This window comes from Dendrobates tinctorius, unplaced genomic scaffold (genome assembly GCF_039654945.1).
Source record: "Dendrobates tinctorius isolate UK_male_01 unplaced genomic scaffold, ASM3965494v1 ptg000222l, whole genome shotgun sequence".
Taxonomy (NCBI): Eukaryota; Metazoa; Chordata; class Amphibia; order Anura; family Dendrobatidae; genus Dendrobates; species Dendrobates tinctorius.
In genome coordinates, this window is record NW_027361889.1 from 580585 (window position 1) to 604821 (window position 24237).

Below are 24237 nucleotides of genomic sequence, written 5' to 3' on the forward strand. Positions count from 1 at the left end.
AGGACTGGGCCTTTTCTCTGACACCTGGAGATCCTATTCTGGCTAATGTAGATGTGTTTTTTCAAGCCCTGGGGTTATTGTATGATGAGCCTAATGCTATTGATCAAGCTGAGAAATCCTTATTGGCATTAAAACAGGGTCAAGATGCTGCTAAGTTATATTGTCAAAAATTCTGAAAGTGGGCGGTCCTTACTAAATAGAATGATGATGCCCTAGCAGCTCTCTTTCGGAAAGGTCTGGCAGAATCCATAAAGGATGTTATGGTGGGATTCCCTGTCCCTTCTGGTCTAGACAACTCTATGTCATTGGCTATTCAAGTTGATCGACGTTTACGAGAACGTAAAACTACGTGAGAGGCGGTGCCACCTTTCGAACAAACCTCTGAACCCATGCAATGTGATAGGGTTTTGTCTAGGGCCCAACGTCAAGAGATTAGAAGGCGTAATAAGTTATGCTTCTTTTGTGGAGATGCTTGTCATACTATTTCAGCTTGCCCTAAATGAGAGAAACGTTTTGCTCACTCATTTGCGATGGGCAGTGTACAGCCTAAGTTTCTATTGGCTGTTACCTTGATCTGCTCCTTGTCCACATTTTCCGCTAAGGTATTTGTGAATTCAGGAGCAGCTTTGAATCTGATGGATTTTGACTTCGCTAAGCGTTGTGGTTTTCCTTTGGTACCTCTGCGGACCCCTATTCCTTTGAGGGGTATTGATGCTACCCCTTTGACGGAGAATAAACCTCAGTTTTGGACCCAGGTGATTATGTGGGTCGCCCCGGACCACCAAGAGAATTGTAAATTTTTGGTGTTGCACAATTCACATGATATTATTGTACTAGGTTTTCTGTGGTTGCAGACCCATAATCCTGTGTTGGATTGGAAATCTGTGCTTGTGGTGAGTTGGGGATGTCAATGTGCTCTTGGTGACACTCCTGTTTTCTCCACCTCTCCCCAGTCTCAAGATGTTCCTGACTATTTGGCTGATTTTTCTGAAGTATTTAGTGAGAGTAAGTCGGCGTCTTTGCCTCCTCATATGAGTTATGATTGCACAATTGAGTTGATGCCCGGTTGTAGATTTCCCAAAGGTCGGCTTTTCAACTTATCGGTACCTGAACATGATGCTATGCGATCTTATATCAAGGAGTCATTAGAGAAGGGTCATATGAGACGATCCTCTTCACCTTTAGGTGCTGTTTTTTTTGTGGCCAAGAAAGATAACACATTAAGGCTATGTATTGACTATCGCTCCCTTAATAAGATCACTGTTAAATATCAGTACCCGTTGCCCCTGATTTCTGATTTATTTTCCAGGGTCAAAAGTGCTTGTTGGTTTACCAAACTTGACCTTAGGGGGGCGTGTAATCTTATTCGCATCAAGCACGGGGATGAATGGAAGACGGCTTTTAATACTCCGGAGGGACATTTTGAGTACCTGGTGATGCCTTTTAGGCTCACTAATGCCCCTTTCGTCTTCCAGTCTTTTATGAACGATATTTTCCGGGACTTTGTGGATAAGTTTTTGATCATTTATCTGGATGATATTTTGATTTTTTCCAGTGATTGGGATTCTCATGTGGAACATGTTCAGACTGTGTTCTGGATCTTGAGAGAAAATACTCTGTATGTTAAGGGATCAAAATGTATCTTTGGTGTACAGAGAATTTCGTTTTTGGGATTCATTTTATCCCCATCTGCTATTGAAATGGACCAGGCTAAGGTACAGGCCATCTATGATTGGGTTCAGCCCACTTCTCTGAAGGCTCTTCAGAAGTTTTGGGGGTTTTCTAATTTCTATCGTAAATTTATAAGTATTTTTTCTGGTATTGTTAAACCACTGACGGATTTGACCAAAAAAGGCGCTGATGTGGTGAATTGGCCTCCAGAGGCAGTCTTGGCGTTTCAGGAGCTTAAGCGGAGATTCACTTCTGCTCCTGTTCTGCTGCCATTTCAGGTGGAGGTAGATGCTTCTGAGATTGGTGCCGGAGCTGTTTTGTCTCAAAGGGATCCGGTAACCTCTAAGATGAATCCCTGTGCCTTCTTTTCTCGAAAATTTTCCCCATCTGAACGTAACTATGACGTGGGGAATCGGAAGTTGTTGGCCATGAAGTGGGCATTTGAAGAGTGGAAACATTGGTTGGAGGGAGCTAGACAACAAGATGTGGTCCTTACCGACCACAAGAATTTGATTTATCTTGAATCAGCCAAGTGCTTGAATCCTAGACAAGCTAGGTGGGCTTTGTTTTTCACACGTTTTAATTTTGTGGTCACCTTTCTTCCTGGCACTAAGAATGTTAAGGCGGAAGCCCTTTCTAGGAGTTTCTTTGCGGATTCTCTTGATGTAACTGAGCCTACTACCATTCTAGGTGAGGGTGTGGTTCTTTCAGCCATTTCACCAGATTTGAGACTTGCCCTGGAGGAATTTCAGGAGGACAAACCTGAACGATGCCCTGTGGGGAAATTGTATGTCACTGACCAGTGGAGGAAAAGAGTGATGGCTGAAATTCATTGCTCCGCGCTGGCTGGTCATCCGGGTATTTTTGGTACCAGAGATTTGGTGAGTCGGTCTTTTTGGTGGCCTGCCTTATCTCGTGATGTCAGGAATTTTGTGCAGTCCTGTGGGACTTGTTCTAGGTCCAAGTCCTCTTCTTGTTCTAGTGGTTTGTTGATGCCCCTGCCGGTGCCCAGCAAGCCATGGACCCATATTTCAATGGATTTTATTTCTGATTTCCCTGTCACTCTGAGAATGACTGTTATCTGGGTGATTTGTGATAGATTTTCCAAGATGGTCCATCTTGTACCACTCCCGAAGTTGCCATCTTCTTCTGAGTTGGTCCCCCTGTTTTTACAACAGGTAGTTCGTTTGCACGGGATTCCTGAGAACATTGTGTCAGACAGAGGAGCCCAGTTTGTTTCCACATTTTGGAGGGCCTTTTGTTCTAAACTGGGAATTCAGTTATCTTTCTCCTCTGCATTTCATCCTCAGACTAATGGACAAACTGAGAGAACAAACCAGACTTTGGAATCCAATTTGAGATGTTTCATATCTACTGATGAGGATGACTGGGTCTCATTTCTGCCATTGGCCGAATTCGCTCTAAACAATAGAGCTAGTTCCGCCACTTTGATGTCTTTGTTTTTCTGGAATTTTGGTTTTCATCCTCAATTTTCTTCGGGGCAGGTGGAGGCTTTTGCTTGCCCACGTGTGAATTCTGTGGTGGACAGAATGCAGCAGATTTGGGACCAAGTAGTGGACAAGTTGTCCCACTCTCAGGAAAAGGACAAACGGTTTTCCAACCGGCATAAGACCTTTGGTCCCCGGTTCAAAGTGGGTGATATGGTTTGGTTGTCCTCAAAAAATATTCCGATGAAGGTTGCGTCTCCAAAATTCAAGCCAAGGTTCATTGGACCTTATAAGATTTTGGAAATCCTTATCCCCATTTGTTTCCGTTTGGCTCTTCCAGGTACGCTCAAGATTCATAATGTTTTTCACAAATCATTGTTGAAAAGGTTTGTGGAGCCAGTATTTCCTGTGGCGGTGCCCCCTGACCCTTTATTGGTTCAGGGTAATTTGGAGTATGAGGTAGAGAAAATATTGGACTCTCGTCTGGCTAGACGGAGACTCCAGTACTTGGTCAAGTGGAAAGGTTATGGCCAGGAGGATAATTTTTGGGTCTCTGCTTCCGATATTCATGCCGAGAGATTAGTTCATGCTTTTCACTGGGCTCATCCTGGTCGGACTGGTGGTGGGACTACATAAGCGAGCAGACTTCTCTCAGTGGCTGCCGGTGATACTCCTGCCCTGTATTTTTGTATCTTGTGTTTGTTTGCTCAGTCCCCTGCTGTTTTAGCCTGTTGCTAGCCGCCAGTTCACACCTGAGTGCTGATATAGTGGGGGCGAGGTTTGTGCAAACCTCAGTATTTTTGTACATCAGTCGTGTTGGAATTGTTAGGGTTTTTGCGTGATTGCAGACTGTGCCTTTTCTGTCCTGTCCTATCTAGTCAGTGTGGGCCCCATCATTTGCTCAGTCTATTTTCTGTCTGTGTTTGTGCTTCATCTTGTCTCACTGACAATATATGTTTGGGGGCTGCCTATTCCTTTGGGGATCTGCTCCGGGGCAGTTTAGACTTCACCTTTCTGTCTTTAGGCTTAGTTAGTCAACCGGCTGTGACGAAGCGTCTAAGGCAATGTAGGAACGCTCCACAGCTACTGCTAGTTGTGTTGTTAAGATCAGGGGTCTGCAATCCGCTGAGCGACCAACCTCTCTGGTGTTCTGGTGGCATAGCCTATTGTGCTCTCCTCCTCGGTGACCCATTCATAATAGCGGCCTGCCAGCTTAAATTTTTTTTTTGTGCGGCCCATTTACTCTGCCGAGTTTGAGACCCCTGGGTTAGACCCTTTTTCTCTCTAATGGGTTCCAACTATGTTAAATCGTGCTTTTTTAACTGGACTAAGCCTTAAAGGGGATTGCTCTTTAGATGAATCCCAATCCATATGCCCTACTAGGACATATGAACTAAATACTAAATAGAAAGCGGTCCCTTACTTAGAACACCCTCTATTCCTGGACAAGCAGCAGCTCTTTCTCCGGTGTCCCCATTACATCCACACCTAACTCTAAAGGGTTTCCCAGTCAATTAGAGTAGATCATCAGAGAGACCCACATTTTCTTCTTTTTTTAATAAAAAGGGGTTGCCTTCACAAAAAAATCCCTCATTTGACATTTCAACAGATTGCTAAACTGGGCCACCACAGTTTACGATTGTCTTTTCTCTACATGGTAGATAATCGGTATATAGATCTTGTGGGTTACCAGTAATCTGACTTTATAACCCAAAGTCTTGGATCACGAAAGTTTTGAAAGCTTTTCAATTTTTGCTTGTATAGGAATGTCAGTTACTTACAGGGACACATAATTCATGCTATTGAAGGCACCGTCTTAGCTCCTTCGTGATGAAGTGGTTAACCAAAAACTCAACTAAAGGATGAAACTAATAAAAGACAGCTAAGAAGAGAACAGATGTTTGCGCTCTCCCCAGGTCCTAGCTGTAACACAAAATGGTGATGAGATTAAACTAATTCCTTCCCATGTAGAGACATCTGAACATTTGGCTGGGGGCTGGGAGCAGGTTGCTCCTGGTTTCGAAATTTTACCTTAGGGTCGTCAAGAAACCTTTAAGGACATTCATTGGCCGGGTACAAAACACAGGTGATCACTTATATCAAGCATGACTAAGTGAAAGGTGCTTAGTGAGACTTTAATATCTTCGTAAAAGCTCTAGTGCATTAAGTCATTGGCAAAAGTGTCCTGTCTCGGGTCATATGGGGGCAGCAGCTGCTAGAACAGGTTTGGAAGGATGATTAGAGGAAAGACAGAAGTTACTTTGCATTGAGTGTCTGGTATCTATTGAAAAGTGATGGTATTTCAAAGGAAAATAGTATAGTACAAAAGAAGTTGGATAATAAAGACCTCAAATCCAGTAGTCAATTGTTTGGTACTTAAATAAAAATGTCGCCAAGATGATTTCACAGCAACAGTCAAGTCATTATTATCAGAAATCAGGAAAACGATAGCACAATATTACCCCTGTGATGGCACATTATCAGACAATACAACATCACACATAAGTGATGAGAATATTTCAGCTCCATCTCCCTCCTCCCTCTCCTTACAGCTTCCACTGAAAATATCAAGCATGCTCACAACACCCTACAAGTTTTATAACTCACCCTTTATTCTGATGGCTGGGTGTGTGTAAATCTCTCAACTTGTGGTTTCAATAGCTCGAGCAAAATGAAGAAATAACCTTTAATAACTGTAATTTCACAAACTGCAATCCTAATAATTTCCAAAATATTGCAAAGGTGAAAATCAATAAATGTTGAAAAAAAAAGATAAACTGAAAAAAGTAAATCAATCAATCTGATTTACCTCTTGGCAACTCAAGAGTTGATCCACGATCCACTTGCAAATAGACAAATGGATTTGCCAAGTTTGTGATTTTCAATCTGCAAATCAAAGCAAAACTTTTATGAGTTGATTCGCCCAACATTGGCTTGAAAGAGGGGGATATCAGAAATTCAGAGAAGGGGATTAATGTCTTTCTTCAGTGAAGACGTTCTACAAGAAGTTAACATTTTTATGCCTTTATGACGGTGTGGTTACTTACGCTTCTTAGATTTTATCTTTCATATCCTGAAATTAAAAAGTTGCATTTGCCAATCATATCATGGGGCCATAGGCACTCTGTGCACTGCCATGCTGTCTTACTTAATTTTCTCTTTTGTGCTTGTGCAGACGGACATATTGTCGATTCGAGTGCAATCATACAAAACATCGGACCAGTGTTAGCCTACACAATGGAGAAGATGGAGACATTTTGTTCTCCATCTTCTCCTCAGTGTGCTATGATTCTCTCATCGGAGAGAATCAGATCCCACTATGCTGATACTCTGATCAAATTCTGAGCAGAGTTTAATCAGAGCGTCATTTGCATAATATGCCCAATTCTCTCAAAGGAAAGAATTTATGACCGTATGCACAAACCCGTAGAGGAAACCACTACTCCCAAAGTTTAGTTTAAGGGCTCGTGATGACAACCGTAGATTGTATCATCCGAGAGAATCGGGGTGATTATGCAAATGTCAATCTGATCAAACTCTGATCAGACTTTGATCAGAGTGTCAGCATAGTGTGATCCGATTCTCTCGGTTGACTGTGCTCAAATATCAACCGAGTGCAGTCTGATGATTTCCACGCACTCATTGACTTGTGTGGCCAAGTGTGATCCAAATATTGACCAGATAATGCAGATGTCTGAATGAGCCCTAACGGTAGACCGCAACATATCTAAAAAAAAACACAAAAAAGTGTAACTTTTTTATTAAGTAATCAGGACATGGTAAATTAGGGTCACTATTATTACAGTCCAGTGTTGACTTTTAATATTTTATGCGAATGCAAAGAACTATTTAAAGCCTTTTTCATTCGTTATCTCCTTGTAGCAGAGAGAATTCCCATTAGGCTTGTACATCAGCCCATGAGATGAATATCATGAGCCATGCGGCTCCGACAGTATTTCTGAACTTACTCCTAGATGGCTTCTGAAGTTCCATATCACCCCCTGCAGTAACTCACACTTTTATCATTGCAGTAGCAAGCCAGGAGTAAGAGACCAAGCCTATGCTGTAGCATTGAAATTAACGTCAGAAAAACACAATGAATGTCTTATTAAATATACTCGGCCATGGTGAATTAAGTGCGTATTGATAGGATTATGCATATTTGTAAGCCTCGTGTTCTGACATGGACCAGCCTGACTTTTCTCGGCTTGTAGAAATGGAAAATAAGCACTACTCTTTTACTAATGTGTCATGCCATTTCATAAGATTTTGATTTTTTTTATTAAAAAAAAGCCTCAAGGCAGAGACTATGAGTTAGAACACGGAGCCATGAAATGTTTTGCAACCAGCTATGGGATTGTTTCAAAAGAAAAACCTTAACCTTACTTGATACGTTCTCCTTTCTACTGCCAGAAAAAAAAATTGTTAGCAAAATGTTTTGACAAAATCTCAATAGGAAAACATAAATTCCTTAGAGATCCATATTGTAGACCTGTAGGCGCTCCCGATTTGCCACATAGTGCCTTCAAGAGACATTCTTTTCTTTTTTGAATTAATGGTACAATATGAGCGTATGTGTTCGTACAATTTGGACCCAAAATACAGCCGTGTAGATCAAGAATTTAATATTTAGTGACGAGGTTCTTCAAACTCTCCTCTTCCCATTACTGTTAGGTTTTCTTAGCTTTTTCCCCTACGTCGCCTACTCTTGTTCCCTACGTTGGACAAATTATCATCAGATTTGGCTTTTAGTACCATGTCTAATACCCAATTATGTACATCTTCTCTTGACATTACTCCTGCATTAGTGAACAAGTGATTGCTGTCTCTAAAAGCATGTCTTCTCTCTACCTGGAACTCAATTTTTCCATGCTCTACTAGTCTACATGAATCTGATAGTTCCATTTCCATGTGTGGTACTACCATAACTCCCAAGCAGCACATCTGCTGTCCTAGGGTTAAATTTGACTCAGACCGTTTCTTATCCTATCATTCACATGTTCCTTTTTCCCGCACACCAAATACATCACCGGAATTTACTCTTTTCTTATCATTTAAGAAGCAACAAAAAAAAAATCTTACCCCCCATTCTGGTTCAGTCTAATCTTGACCACTGCAACTCATTCCTCTCACTAAATTCTCCCCTTTCCAATTCTTTGTGAATGCAACAGTCAGGCCAATGTTTCTGTCCATCCGCTACACCGATGCCTCCACGCTGTTCCAGCCATTGCACTAGTTGCCTGTCTGTCTACAGAATGCAAAATAAACATATGTCAGAAACTCTCTCTTCACCATTCTATATCTCCTTCCTTATCTCTGTCTACCACCCTACCCATTTTTTGCCATAGTTGCTGCAACTCTCTACATCTCCTCCTTCATATCTGTTCAATAATATATTCTGCTAATAATCTAATAATGAATGCTACAGTTGTTTTTTTACACTTGCGAAAGATGCCAGAACAAGCATGGAAACATGTTGTGGAATAAAAAAACGCTTCTTTATATCTTTGGGTCAAGGATCTTTATTTCTGTTAACACAGCCCAAAATGTGAATTGTTTTTCCTTCAAGCACCCTAGTGGAGTTCATCCCCAGCCACGTGGCAGCAGCAACCATTATTGAAGTTTCACAGGAGTTGTGCGTACACTACTCACTCAGGTGAGTACATTACCTGGATACAACATATTTTTTATAAATGTATCATCTTACAGTCTGGTGTGCTCTGTTTCCCCTGTTAATAATAAAATATCATCCTCCATAATCTGAACCTCCATCTCAAAGTTTTTTCTCATGCTGCACCAGCTCTCTGGAATGCTCTATCCCGGTCCGGTTAATTTCCAGCATCTACAGTTTCAAACATTCCTAAAAGCGCATCTTATTAGGAAGTCCTATCACACTCCTTTCTCTAACTTTTCTGATTTTCCCTCTTTCTACATATCTGAGGAATGTATTTTCAACATTAGCCATTGTGATTGGTAAAAGGTTGGACCGTGGTCAGCAACATTACTTTTCAAAACTTTGACTTTAGAATAGTTTGTCACTAAATATTAACAATGCCAATTAGAACATGGACGTCAATAGTAGTTTGGGGGTGGTTAGAGTCCAAACTGCCATGTTTATGCCGGCCACTGCCAGGACTACTTCAATTGTAGAAAAACAAATAAAAGCCTCTTTTGCGGCATGCTGTCTGTCATGCTGTTTCCTCATTGATGTAGCGTTTGGCTTCATATCTTGGCACATGTGAAAAAGAGCATAATTGTTGTTCAGCTTAATCCCAATAATTGTCTGCATTATGCAAATGGGGTGATCAGTGGGAGGAATGTGGCTGGGATAAATACATTGGTGCCGTGTTGTTGAGGTTTTGTCGGCAACAGTCTCTAGACCTTCTGACATCTCCAGCTATCGGAGAAGAATACAAAGAGACAAAGATGTCCAATTAGGCTCCATCACAAGACAATGGTCATATCGTGAGCTGTCTCCTAGATATGCAGGAGGACAAGGCACAGTGGATAAGTCATTTTGTATAAATTAGCCTCTATGCAAAGAGACCTTAATGTCCACTCATTAGGCTTAGACTCCATGTATGGAAACTATAAAGCAAAAATTAATTTTGCCCTAGGCCCCATTTGCCAGGTGAAGGCTAACGTGTGTTATTTTGCCCTCTTTATGTCCCGTAAGCATTTACATGTCCTTTTGGTTTCTTCTATAAGAAAGAGCTGCAGACTACGCTTGCTTATACAGGGGTACTCTAAAAACCGTCTACCGCTTAGTATATTCTGCCTCTTTTTCCTTGGATTATAATTTTTGGACCTTTGGGTTATTGTCTTTGGCCTTGCATCTACATTTTTTTCAATATACTAGTGGTGATTTAATTCTGTTGTATATAAGGTTCACTATAAGATTTTTTGCAATGGATGGCTATAGTGGACAGATCTTTCCAGTAACTTGACTTTGTACATTTTTAACTGGGAAATTAAATTCACAGTTAAAGGTATTTCTTAGGCTCTGAAGTCTTTCCAGACCCAGAGAATAGTAAATGTAGAGTTTAAAAAAACTACATAAAAAATAAATAAATATATATATTCAATATTCCCCGGCTCTCTCCTTTCCCAAAATGCAGCCCCCTCTGGCTCTGGGCATTATGCACGGCTCTTTGGTGATTCTGGCAATGACTAGGTCTCATGACGTCATGACTTTGTAAAGTCTAGTCAACGTCATGAAGCCTAGTCAGAACCATGAAGAGTGACTGAAGCCAAAGAGAGCGCTATGGCGGGATGGGTGAGGAGATCTAGTCAACGTCATGAGGCCTAGTCAGAACCATGAAAAGTGACCGAAGCTAAAGGGAGCACTATGGCAGGATGAGTGAGGAGATCTAGTCAACGTTGTGAGGCATAGTCAGAACCATGAATAGTGACCGAAGCCAAAAGGAGCACTATAGCGGGATGGGTGAGGAGATCTAGTCAATGTCATGAAGCCTAGTCAGAACCAGGGAAAGTGACCGAAGCCAAAGGTACCGCTATGGTGGGATGGGTAATGAGAGGTACGTATTATATATATTTTTTATAATTCTTTCCAGGCCCTAAAATGAATTTGGCAAAATAGCGGTTGGACACCATTTTGTGGGATTTAAGCAAAATTACGGTAAAAATTTCAGATTCTGGCAAATTTGATTTTTTGGGTGAAATTCAAAAAGAATTCTAATAACTTAAAATCGATTTGCTCAAGGCACTTAGCCTAAATTGGGTATTTTGATCTTAGATATTTTGGCATGTCCAGAGAATATGCTATAAATTACTGAGCGATCCATATCTGTACCTTTCTGTGACCTTTATTTGTCTTCAATGCCTTCTGACTAGACTAGCGAGACAGCCACCGACTGCCACATCCAAATGGAAAATGAATGGAAACATTGCAGAATCTACAACATGGCCCCAAATATTACTGTTTTTTAATATTATTGGTCTTCTAAAATTTGCCAAAGTGGTCTTTTGGCCCACCTAGCATCAAAGTCCTGGTTGTGACTGCACCACCTGCATCCACATTATAGTTACACCCATGAATGGAAACCGTCATGATGTGACGGTCTTAATTCACTTAACTTTATGTGAGTGAGTAAGTTGTGCAAGCCTTCTTGATTGTTTCCTGACTCCTAAAGAAGTGAATGAAAGGAACCGAGTACACGCATGACCACCTTTACCTGGATGTGGTAGTCAATGGACACCTCACCCAGCGACGCAGAGTTCAGGACACTTGGAGAGAGGTGCTGGTCCAGAAGAGGGATTCAAGTTTTTTATACATATCAAAATGCTGTAATAGTCCAGAATACTAATTTCACAATTAAGCCTATGACCTCTTCACACATAAGCTGCATCCATGGCATCATTGATGGTCCATAAATAACATCTCAATCCTAAGTGCAGACATTATAAAGCTGCAACCTCCATTGGAATAAGGAATGTACCCCAAAACTGCTCAAAATTTCCTCTTTGAAGTAAATCTACCTATATCACACCCATTTTGCAGGTTTTTGTCAAGAATGTTTTTCTCTTTAGCTCCTTAATATTATGGATCAGTAGCTCATTGGTCATCATTGTTGCCTCTGAGCATTTTGTTCTATGTATTTGTGTTTTTAAATTGATGCTGTATATCATTTTCTGTGTTTTTCTGTTTCCTACCATATTCCAAAACTAATTGACAAAGATACGTGAGCGCATCCCTGAAACAAGGAAATTAAATTGTAAAATCCCACTTGGCATAGGAAAAAGTAATAGAAACAAATTTGCGAGATTTATCAAAATTAGAGTAAAGAAGCTAATCCAAGCAGCTAATTAGATTCCAATGCTCATTTTTCAGAGATCCTTTGGAAAGTAAAACTATAGTATGAGCGATTACTCCAATTTTTTTCTTTGCACTAGTTTTAAAGGAGTCTTTTGATAATAAAAACAATGGATAATTGATAAATTTTATAACTGTAGGGGGTCCTGTCTTCATGGAGGGGTGTTCATGAAATGGCTGCCAATCCACTTCATGGAGGTAGGGAAGAAGTCAACTATCTTCATGAGTCCCATAGACTCTCGACATGTGACCCTAATTCTGGTGACCGATAGGGGCTCCAGAAGATAGAAACCTATTGATCTAGCAGTTATAGCCTATCCAGTGTATAGATGGTAATGTGTTTCTTTATCAGAATAACCCTTTAGTGAAAGCCTTCCTTTTGAGTTGTAAAATAGGTTAACGCTGAAGTGGCTCAGTGGCTAAGACTGTTTCCTTACATCACTGGAGTCTTGAGTTCAAAACCATCCAAGTAAAGAGCCAACGTATTTCCACCAGTACCTACAAGGTTTTCTCTCACTCTCCAAAAACACACTAATGGATTCTGGTACGGACTGGGGCTGAATTTCAGCCCTGGCATTTGAAATCACACAGGCCCATGCTGTCCCCATCCCCAAGCACCAGATGGGATATATTAATACTAATATTACCCTTGATGGAGGAAAGCAAGATTTACTACAAAACTAATATTTTTAATGATACTCAAGGTCTGCTGGGGTAAGTGATGGAGTCAGCGACTTTCCGCCACAACTCTTAACAGTATGGGTGTATTGAGAACATCAATTATGCTAACAATAACAACATAGCAGACAAAGCAGCCCATGACCAGACTGGCCCATCTGGCATTTGCCAGAATTGCCAGATGGCCAGTCCGACCCTGAATGGATTACATCATAATTGTAGAAGAAAAGACATATACATTATTCAAGGATAAGAAAGTTCCAGCTGTTTTCCAAATAAAATGCTAAACTTTTTTTCCAAGATCTTTAAAATTACGACATTCTCCAGTATGTCCAAATAATTTGCATTCTTTGTGACCACAGTCACAAAATTAAAGTACAACCTATGCTATTAAAGTTGTCATTGAGCACCTCTCCCTGAAAATGCAGTTATTATACAGGTGGCGACAGCAATACCATAGCTTCATAACATGGGGACCGATTTTGGGACCCACCACACTTTCCATAGGCACCGACTTAGAAAGTGTTCACCGTGACGTGGCAGTGGGTTCACACACTTTGATCAAAATGGTAAGAAATAATCTCATGTTTAGTTTTGAAAAAAAAAATTGTTTAGTAGATCAATGTATATTGTTTAGATGTGTTGTACCTGCCTTTTTTGATTATAAAGTTATAGTATACTAATGGAATAGGATTTGTAAAATCCCTGTAATGTGTGAGATGGGGAAGAATTGTGACTCCTATCAGCGTCACATACAGATCACAATTTGGGCACTTCTACGTAAAATATGTTGGTGCTCTGGGAGGTATCGGAAACAAAATGGTCAAGTAGATCATTCCAATAACTATCTTGCTTTTAGTTAATAAATTGGTAGCACCACCTGTTATGGTTATAGGCCCCTTTTGCTCTTTAACGCGGAAAGCTCATTGCCAGGAGGTTGAGGCTTCTGGTGAGAGGGATCCATAAAAGTATCAGTTACATGCATGAATTTTCCCCGTCACATGAACAGACATCGTACGCTCCAGGAAATCCCTGTTGAGCATCCTTTTAAGTGAAATGTTTGCACATTCAACCCAAGGCTGTAGGACGTTTCGAGAGATGGGAGAGAAGAAATGTGACACTACCATAAAGTAGACATATACCTGAACCGTACAAGTCGCCAATTACCAATGATTGCGGGGAATTCTCTGAGACTTTGCTTCCTGCACACATTTACTGGATGACTGAGACACATTTTTATAATGTAGGTATCAATCCTCCATCTAATGATAGTCTATGACTTGCTGATGTCATCGGAACGAAGGCTTTCACAATTTCACATTTTATGGACTGCTGAGTCTGAGGAACTATGAGCTAGATACATATAACACCCACAATTTTTCACACGTACACAACCCACATTTTATTTCTACCATCACTTATCTTCCTAGTCGGCAAATTGACCATTATTGCAAAGACTGATTCTTCTATGTCTCCCGGGATGTTACAGTATGATGAATGCCGGAATTAAAGTGCTTTGACAGCTCTCTTTTGCTCGATCAAGCTAATTGCACTCTCATGAGCAACGTAAGATGGGACCTATTTGAACTTGTCTTAGGTAATATGAACTCCTGCAACTGTTGCAGATCACATATTCGATATTTTACATATTTAATTATCGCAGAGCGCATGATGGACGGCGTGGAATATCTCCAGTTCACTCATCTTCTTTGACTTTCTTCTTAAAGGCTTTACTTAATGAAGTAATTAATTAAATGGGCCCTGTACTTTCAGACTTGATAGATATTGTGATGAATAGTCCGCAAATCTATTTTTTTTCAATGATTTTGTCTTATCTCTCCCCCCAAAAATTACTGGAAAATTCTGAACACCAAGAGTCCCTATTCATTAAGGTGTTTATGCCACAATTCTGGAGGAAAGCACTTATATTATGACATTTGGAGCTTACTCGGACAGTTACTGTAGTGTGGGTAGTGTTGGTATTTCCCAAAAGATCAACTAATACCCAAAAGATATGAGTCATAAGAAGATATGAAGCATCCATAATTATATAAAACATCAAGTTTATTGTATAGCAAAAAGTAATAAAAAAGTCACAAGAGCAATCGATCGAAATCGATCACCTAAGATCACATATAAAACCTAATTGCAGCAAGTTTTATATGTGATCTAGTTTAAATGTGGAGGCAGCAGGAGACTTTGCCATCCACACAGCAGGGGAGCAGCAGGTATTACTGAACCCCACTAACAGGGGAAGAGTCTTGAGGAGATCATTTGCATATTCCCAGTGCCTTCTGGGATAAGTGAAGAGTCTCCGCGAGCTCAACGATCACTGGGTTTTGGCCGTTGCAGCTGAAAATAGGAAATCGGAAAACCAGGGGAAGAGTCTTGAGGAGATCATTTGCATATTCCCAGTGCCTTCTGGGATAAGTGAAGAGTCTCCGCGAGCTCAACGATCACTGGGTTTTGGCCGTTGCAGCTGAAAAGAGGAAATCGGAAAACCAGGGGAAGAGTCTTGATGAGATCATTTGCATATTCCCAGTGCCTTCTGGGATAAGTGAAGAGTCTCCGCGAGCTCAACGATCACTGGGTTTTGGCCGTTGCAGCTGAAAAGAGGAAATCGGAAAACCAGGGGAAGAGTCTTGAGGAGATCATTTGCATATACCCAGTGCCTTCTGGGATAAGTGAAGAGTCTTCGCGAGCTCAACGATCACTGGGTTTTGGCCGTTGCAGCTGAAAAGAGGAAATCGGAAAACCAGGGGAAGAGTCTTGAGGAGATCATTTGCATATTCCCAGTGCCTTCTAATAAATGGGTATAGGATCTGGTTAACAAATGATCCCATTCAATTAATTCTACCCTTAGCAAAGTTTAAGCATAATACAAAATAAAGCAATTATGCCACCAACTGGTACTAGAAAAATTTCAATAGCGTTGGTCAAACTGCTGAAAGAAGACACAGATGTACATTTTTCATAAGAGTGAATTTCAACCTATTAGTAGGAGAATGGTCACAAGAGATAAATGTGAATACATGGCTTACCCATATAGGCAACTGTTCTAATGTCCGTCTGTAGCTCCGACGCGCGTTTCACATAAGTTTCCTTGAGGGAGGGGGGTCAATTGAACTCCTGCAATTGGGAATTAATTTACTTTATACTCTTATAGGATATAATTATTTGTGAGTTTCTTGGAACTATGGTCCCTATAGATTGCCATGTTTTTCGATCTATACGATTCTACTGCAATGTGGGTGTAACATCAGCCACGCCCGCCTGTCAAATTCATAAAAAGTTTTGACACTTTGGTGGCATAACTTACTCCAGAAATGAACTCCAATCTTTGTCTTGAGTTCATTTCTGGTGGAGGCGCATTCCAGTTAACATGCACCGAATTTGTTAAGAAATTTCAATACCTAATTTACAGTTGTACTTAATGTTTTCCTAAAAAGAAAAGTATAACAGCCCCACCTGATCTATAAAATATTGCCTACAGATCAGATGATTACACTTCTCAGGACTCATGTTATTCCAGCAGGAGAGGACATTCATGGGTAGATGTGAGCCAGTATTTTTTTTACCACTGTTGGCTTTATTTTTTCTGTTTTTTATTCACTGCTTTCTTATTACAAAGTTGCTTATTTGCATGTGTACTATTGATTTATGAAATAAAAGTTAAAACAATGGATACTATTTAACTTAAAGTAAAACTGACATCTGACTGATGCTGTCCACATCAAGGGCAGCATGAATCAGACATTGGTTCTACCATTTCATCCTGGGTATTTCACGCTGAAGTTCTGGTAATTTTAGGAGAAGGTATACATTTAAAAGCCAGCAGAGGACCCGGTTGCTCAGGTGAATAGTCTGTGGCAGGACGCCGATAGCTTCTGGCCACCCTGATCCCCTCGACTGTCACTCAAGGAGAGCCGGATGTAGAGAAGCACCGAAGACTTTCCTTTTAGTCACCTGAGCCACATGGTCCTTGACTGTCTTTTAAATGTATAGCATTCCAGATTAAAACATACCTGACTGAAATGATGGCGCTGGACTCTGGTTCACGCTGCCCTTACCGCTGTCATGTTCCCTTTAAATAACCAAAAACAAGTCTGTAAAGCATGCAAAGGAATTCCCTTGCACAGCACAAATAACATCTTATTAGCGTCATGTGCTCAAACGGTGGTCAGCAAGACAAAAAAAGCCAAGAAAGTAGAAGGCTAGAAGCCAAGAACATAGAAGGCTAGAAGTAAAGAAGGTAGAAGAATAGAAACCAAGAAGAAAGAAGGCTAGAAGCCAAGAATGTAGACGGCTAATTGCCAAGACGGTATGAGACTAAAAGCCAACAAGGTAGAAGACTAAAAGCCAACAAGGTAGAAGACTAAAAGCCAACAAGGTAGAAGACTAAAAGCCAACAAGGTAGAAGGCTAGAAGACAAGAAAGTAGAAGGCTAGAAGACAAGAAGGTAGAAGGCTAGAAGACAAGAAGGTAGAAGGATAGAAGTCAAAAAGGTAGAAGGCTAGAAGACAAAAAGGTAGAAGGCTAGTAGACAAGAAGATAGAAGACTAAAAGCCAAGAAGGTAGAAAGCTAGAAGTCAAATAGGTAGAATACTAAAAGTCAAGAAGAAAGAGGGCAAGAAGCCAAAAAGGTAAAAGACTAGAAGCCAAGAAGAAAGAAGGCTAGAAGCCAATAATGTAGAAGGCTAATAGCCAAGAAGGTAGAAGACTAAATGCCAACAAGAAAACACAATCCACTGATACCTATCCATTCCCTATATAGGTTAATATACCATAGCATTGGACATGGTGTAACCACGGATACTCCAATAATATTGCTCCTACAAAAACACGGAGCTTCAATCCGAAATATAAAAAATAATTTTATTTATATAATCTGAGTATAATCACACATAATACAGACAAAGGACAAAATGTTCATACAAGGCTCATATGTGGTAACCACAGTATCACACTGCTTAACAGAATGGGCAAAGAGATATATATTTCCTATGTGGAGTGAATAGTATCATACTAGCATCAAATAAGTTTCAATAAGGTGCATAGTGCATAATAATCAGTCACAATAAGTAGACTAAGCTACATCACTCAGGAAAAGCAGTGGCCTTAAAGGTATGTATAAACAGTATGCATAAACAACCACTGCATAAAAAGGGGTTAAATATCTTACCCATATGTATCTGCTGGTGAACGTGGCACGGAAAAACCAGCCCCGACGCACGTTTCGCATGGGCTTCCTCGGGGGGCTACGTCTGTGTGTTGAAAAATACGGGTATTTATGTAGGAGAACGAGATGTCACTGATAATCAGCGCCATTAGCGGCGCATGCGCAATGTTTGGCAGAATCCTGAAAAACAACGCCCACAACCGCTCATGTGACCGGTAGGTGGAGGGAAATCCCTCATAACATCAGTAGCCTCCCGTGCCACTGCCAGCTGCCCAGGCAATGCATTATAGAAACAGCCGCACTGAGCATGCGCTCACACTGACATCGCCATCTTCTATAAGGGCAAAGGAGAGGGCAAAAAGACAACAGCGGTATAAACCATTATGTTCATATGGACCAACCACATTAAAAATAAGCTCACATAATAAACGCCATCTTATGTAGGGAAAAAGCATAGGGCAAATCAAAAATAAAAAAAATATATATATAAAGATCAAAAAAATCCGCGGCGTTATTCATCTATGAGTCCATTTAAATTAATTATACTGAGCTTGTGCTCTCATTAAAAGCGTCATCTTTAAAAGGACAAAACAAAGAGCAAAAACGCAGCAGTATTCACAATTAAATACATAGAGGTCAACCGCATTGAGCATATATTCACACTAAAAACGCCATCTTCAATAAGCATAACAAGGAGCAAGAAGACAACAGCGTTGTTCACAATTAAGTTCTAATAAAATAAATAAAGTGAAAGTGTGAAAAAAGTGTGAACCAAAAAAAAAAAAATGTGAAACAAAAAACAAAATTAATTTGTGCACATATAATCAAATTAATTACATAAAAAAATAAAAAATAATAAAATAAAGATATGATCCCAACAACGGGAATAAAGTGACAAGTGCAAGTGCATATAAAATTCATCATAATAATAACAAATAAATTAGGAACAACACAATGATAAAAACGCTCCATGGAAAGTCTTCATTCTTGTGATGAAATAAATGCTTCAAGATGGACATAACAGCATCATCATCTTGTATAATCATGTGTTCTTAATCCATCCAGGTTCTCCAAACGTAAAACACCCAAAGGATCAGACAATGATGGAATAGAGAAAATGAGCAAAGTATAACTACATAAAAAAGACAACACACAAAATTAAAATCAAAAAATATAGGGACAAAATATAAATCATTACAAAAAAGAAGAAAAACTTAATTACTCGTTGTAATTGGGTCTACCCAAGCTGGGGTACCTCTTTCAGTACCACCCCGTGTTTTCTGAGGTCCGCTCTGCGTTGGCTGGAGTCTGAATGAATGACACTGGCTGGAATTCCTTGGTTACATGGGCGCATATAAAAGATCACTGCTTCTCCTCGTATTTCCAGTCTGACAACACTTTACTCACAGGACACAGAATATATCACACAGATACAGAGGGCAGGACAATAGAAAAGCGGCAGGCCAGACATACATTGCAAAAGCCGCAGGAAGCCGGAGCCTGCCGATGTTTACTGTGGGAATTACAAAGGTGGGGGGAGGGCGGACAAAAGGAGAATATCGTGTCCCCTCTGCCCAGGGGCGCAGCCTGTGGGCTGATGCATTAGGGACATGCATCTCACATAGAACCTATTATACATACATATAACTGCACAACATATTCTGGGTGCTGAGTGGTTCTGTAGCACGTAACACTCGTTCAATCCTGAAGGACTCATGGTTCCCAATATTGTGATCCAGCGACATTCTAGCTGTGCCAGAAGACTCTTTGTGTCACCGCCACGAATACCACACCTAACTTTATCTATCCCAAAAACCTGCAAATCTTTCGGGTTACATTTATGGTGCAATCTAAAATGACGTGGGATAGTCTTCAAAAATGTAATGTCCACCACATCCTTTGCTGCTTGGATGTCTCTGACATGTTCACGAGTACGCATTCTCAATTCGCGTGAGGTCAAACCCATGTACAAGAGATTGCAAGTACACTTGACCACGTATACCACAAATGTGGCACTACATGAAATGTATTCCGGAATTTTAAAATTTCTGTGACCATCGGCAGACAAAATGGACGTGGTACGGACATGATTACGACATGCTAGGCAATCACCACAGGGATAAAAACCCCATTTACGTTTGCCCATTCTGTTACCCAGTGTGATACTGTGGTTACCATGTATGAGCCTTGTATGAACATTTTGTCCTTTGTCTGTATTATGTGTGATTATACTCAGATTACATAAATAAAATTAAATGCCAACAAGGTAGAAGACTAAAAGACAAAAAGGTAGAAGGCTAGAAGTCAAGAAGGTAGAATACTAAAAATCAAAAAGGAAGAAGGCGAGAAGGTAGAAGACTAAAAGCCAAGAAGGTAGAAGACTAAATGCCAACAAGGTAGAAGGCTAGAAGACAAGAAGGTAGAAGGCTAGAAGACAAGAAGGTAGAATACTAAAAGTCAAAAAGGAAGAAGGCGAGAAGGTAGACGACTAAAAGCCAAGAAGGTAGAAGGCTAAATGCCAACAAGGTAGAAGACTAAAAGACAAAAAAGGTAGAAGGCTAGAAGTCAAGAAGGTAGAATACTAAAAGTCAAAAAGGAAGAAGGCGAGAAGGTAGAAGACTAAAAGCCAAGAAGGTAGAAGACTAAATGCCAACAAGGCAGAAAGCTAGAAGACAAGAAGGTAGAAGGCTAGAAGACAAGAAGGTAGAATACTAAAAGCCAAGAAGGTAGAAGGCTAATAGAACTACAACCAGCATAAAAAGGATTATTGAACATAAATCATTGCAACATAAAACAAAAAAATAACAGCTGGGTAAGATCTGTTAAATGAGGCCCCAGGAGCCCATTGGACGCCATTGGCTATAATGGTGTATGCTTTTTTTTTAATTGAATGTACAGGAGATGCAAAAATGGAAAACAAAACCCCTATGTGAACAGAGACTAAACATTAAAATGGATTCCCATGGAGGAAATAATGAACATGTGATTAATAACATGATGTTAAAGATTAATACCGTGATGTCAGTGGGCAATAGAGGAGAAATGAAATTATTATTAACATCAAGTGAGAAGCATCAACATGAAGAAGCCACCTATGACATGCAGGTAGCCAACCAGCGATCTTCACATTGACTTACCATCAACCATTGCTTTGTATTAATTACAATACTTAGACAAAACATTGACAAGAATGTAATTACTTTTGTAAGGTCTTGTATCCCATATCTTGAAGTTAATTATTACATAGGCATAGAGTACAGGGACTTTACATTATCCAATGACACATTTCATCATAAGTAGATTCCAGCATGAAATTAGCTGCTCGTTTTCTGACTGCAAGAACTCGGGGTGTCTCCATTTCATTCAAGAGTCAGCCAGTATCTGCATGATGATCACTAACTTGTTACTTGATGACTTCCTCCGCCATTGTGAGAGAAATGATTCACTCTTGTCATCTCCGAGTGGACGGAGGCCTGTGCCTGAAATAATTGGGTACTTTGTCATAGGTCTAAATAAAAGTCCTTCACCCATCGCAGCGTTAACTCTCTTCTTATTGTCCTACTGGGTGTGAGAGAATTTCCTGGTGAGTGATTGCAGACACATAAAATAACTCCCGCTTGTACAGAGAATGATGAGAGCTAGAGGCAGCCAGAGTTAATAGAACAGGGATCTCCGTGGACGGGTCAGGAATAGGAAGGAAAAAAAGTATAGGAAAGCAAACTGATATTCAAAAAAATCTGGAAGCAAAACCCGTCAATTCCTCAGAAATTGGTGATCAGGGTAGTTTAACCCATTCAGTGCTGGAGAGGCCTACAACGCCTTACAAAATAATGCATTGATGTCCACTCCAGCAGTGAAGGAGTTAACGGTTGGCTTCGGAGAAGGCTTCCATCCGTTCTGCCTTGCTGCTAACCAGTCTGAAATTTTTTTATAGGAAATCCGTTGGTATGAGCTGTTGCTGGTATGAGGGTGCTCCGTACCCATTGTTATAGGGATTTTGTGTAGCCATTGATAGGAGGGTGTATACCAGGCTGGTATAAGAGTACTCCATACCCTTTGGTATGAGGCTGTTCCGAATTTGATGGTATGATGGTGTTTGTTACCCTCTGGTAACAGGATGTTATGTAACTTCTAATATGATGGTGCTCTGTACCAGGTGGTATAAAGGTATTCCATAACCATTGTTTTTAGAGATACATTTGGAGTGGAATGAAGAGGATCTTGGCTTTAAAGGAGTCCTTGAGTTGCAGGTGTGTGTTGGAGATGTTTGAAGTAACAACAGATAGTGAGCTGACTGATGTAGGAGGAAAGATGCAGGTCACTTCAGTGGAAGAGCAGCTGCAGGTTACCTCTCAAGCCTTGGTTTTCGTTGACTAGAGAAATTGAGAGATCCACCTTCTGTTGATGCCTTATAAGAAATAAAAGGGATTTCTCATATCACACATACAATCCCCATTCCCCACCCAACGTTGTATAATTTTTTATTGCATGCATACAGTTATCAATCTTGAGGTTGCAAAGATGATGGTTGCCATGTTTATGAAACTCTGGATGATATGTAGAAATTGAAACACAATGGAAAAAAAAGATGGAATCGAATGAAAGCCAATGGGACCTTAAACCCAAAGTCTACCTTCCTTGGCTTGTCTCCTGATGACCTATTGATTTGATAGAGGGGACCCCAAGCTCTGTAAGAGTGGCTCTCAATCCAGTGTCGTTATATTACAAAATTGGCCATTATTCTAAATAGATGTAAATGTAATTCTGCATTTCCAATGGAATGACCCGAGCAAAATCCACTATTTGCTGCACTCGTCTGATCGCCCTGAGGAGCACATTTTAAAAGGGTTTTTTCTCAGATAAGACGGCCTTTTCAATTAAAGACGATTTGCTCTGCAGTTGAATGAGTTCTGTTGCTCCGTGTTATCAGCCACTTCAAGCCTAGAGAAAAGCTGATTTTATCTGTTTCACGAAATAAGGAAATTCTCTTGCCCCTATGATCTTGCCCGTAACCCTTGCCCTGAACTAAAATAACTACGGTTCTAAGAAAATCTGAAAACATTTCCATATACAGTTTATTTTGGGATGATATTAGCAAGTCATGAATGTTGGGTTAGTGCCACGTTATAGCTTTGCATTAAATGAGAACAATAAACATAAAAAATACACCAATACATAAAATAAATGAATCAATAAATGCTTCTTTCTTACTCTCCTTTTTTCTTTTGTGTCTGCTTTTACAATCAAACTAATTAATCAATATTTGAGAATTCTTCTATGCATGTCCATTATTGTTCAACTCCTCTTCCTCTCAAAGCTGGAGCCACACCCAATGCTATTTCATTGGACAAAAGGATATGAAGCACCGCCCTATAGGCTTAGCCCCACCCACAGCCAAGCGCTAACCAAAAAAAGGGCGTCGATCAGAAGGAAGATTTCCATAAGATATCCACAAGACTGTCGGCTTCAGGATCATGCAGGTAATGCTGTAAACTGACAAAGAGTTAAGGAATGTATACCTCCTATTTACTTATAATTTTAATTTTGGGTTTAATATTCTTTGAAATAGTTGTACATATGGTCTAGTGACTCAGTGTTAGCAATCTATTAGGCACATACATATATCTTAGATAATAAAATGCTAAATATTACACCATATATTTAAGCTCACCCCCATACACTTTAGATATCTGTTGATATAACGGTGGTTCAAACGATGATTTAGCCGGCAGACATTTCAGCCGTCTCTCCCATACATAGAAGCGCTCGTTCTGTTAAAAGCTCCTTTGTTCTCTATGAGAAAGCTGCCAACATACATCTCTGGCGGTGGCTTATTGCTTAGAGAACAAAACGAGTGGCAGTCCAAAATCGGACATGCCGGATACTTATTTCCCCATTCACATTACTCTTTCGCCAAGTCCATCAATATCGGTGGATTTAACTAAGGTTAGTCTAATGTGTATGCTTGGGTTTAGGGATGTGGCTATTGGGGTTGCACAATAGCAGTCATATGTAGGTCTTGGTTCTTGTGTAGTTTCGAAGGCCACCTAAGATGATATGGTAGATGAGGACCATGTTGCTGTTTTTGCACTGGACTCCAGGAGCGTCATGAAATGCTATGCCATAGCATATACTATAGGAAAGCAAGCCAACCAATATTCTGATGAACAAAACTAGGACATTTAACCAGTTCAGGGCTAGGCCATTTCTTCAGTTCCTGAACAATCAACAATCTTATTTTCAGGTTTTATCGTACATGTACTTTTAATGACTCTAAAAAATGTTTTTGGATAACATAACATAGTAACATAGTTTTGAAGGCTGAAGGAAGACTTTATGTCCATCTAGTTCAGCCTATTTTTACTGCAGCTGTTCTGCATTGCTGATCCTGGGGAAGGCAAAAAACCCACAGAGTAGAAGCCAATTTT

The 24237-nt window shown here is 40.2% G+C and overlaps 1 protein-coding gene across 5 annotated transcripts in view; it reads right to left on the minus strand.

The window, feature by feature from the left end:
• Nucleotides 1-24237, minus strand: part of ELFN1 (extracellular leucine rich repeat and fibronectin type III domain containing 1) — a 673117-nt gene that overhangs the window by 445743 nt on the left and 203137 nt on the right. The gene's annotated exons all lie outside the window — the stretch shown is intronic.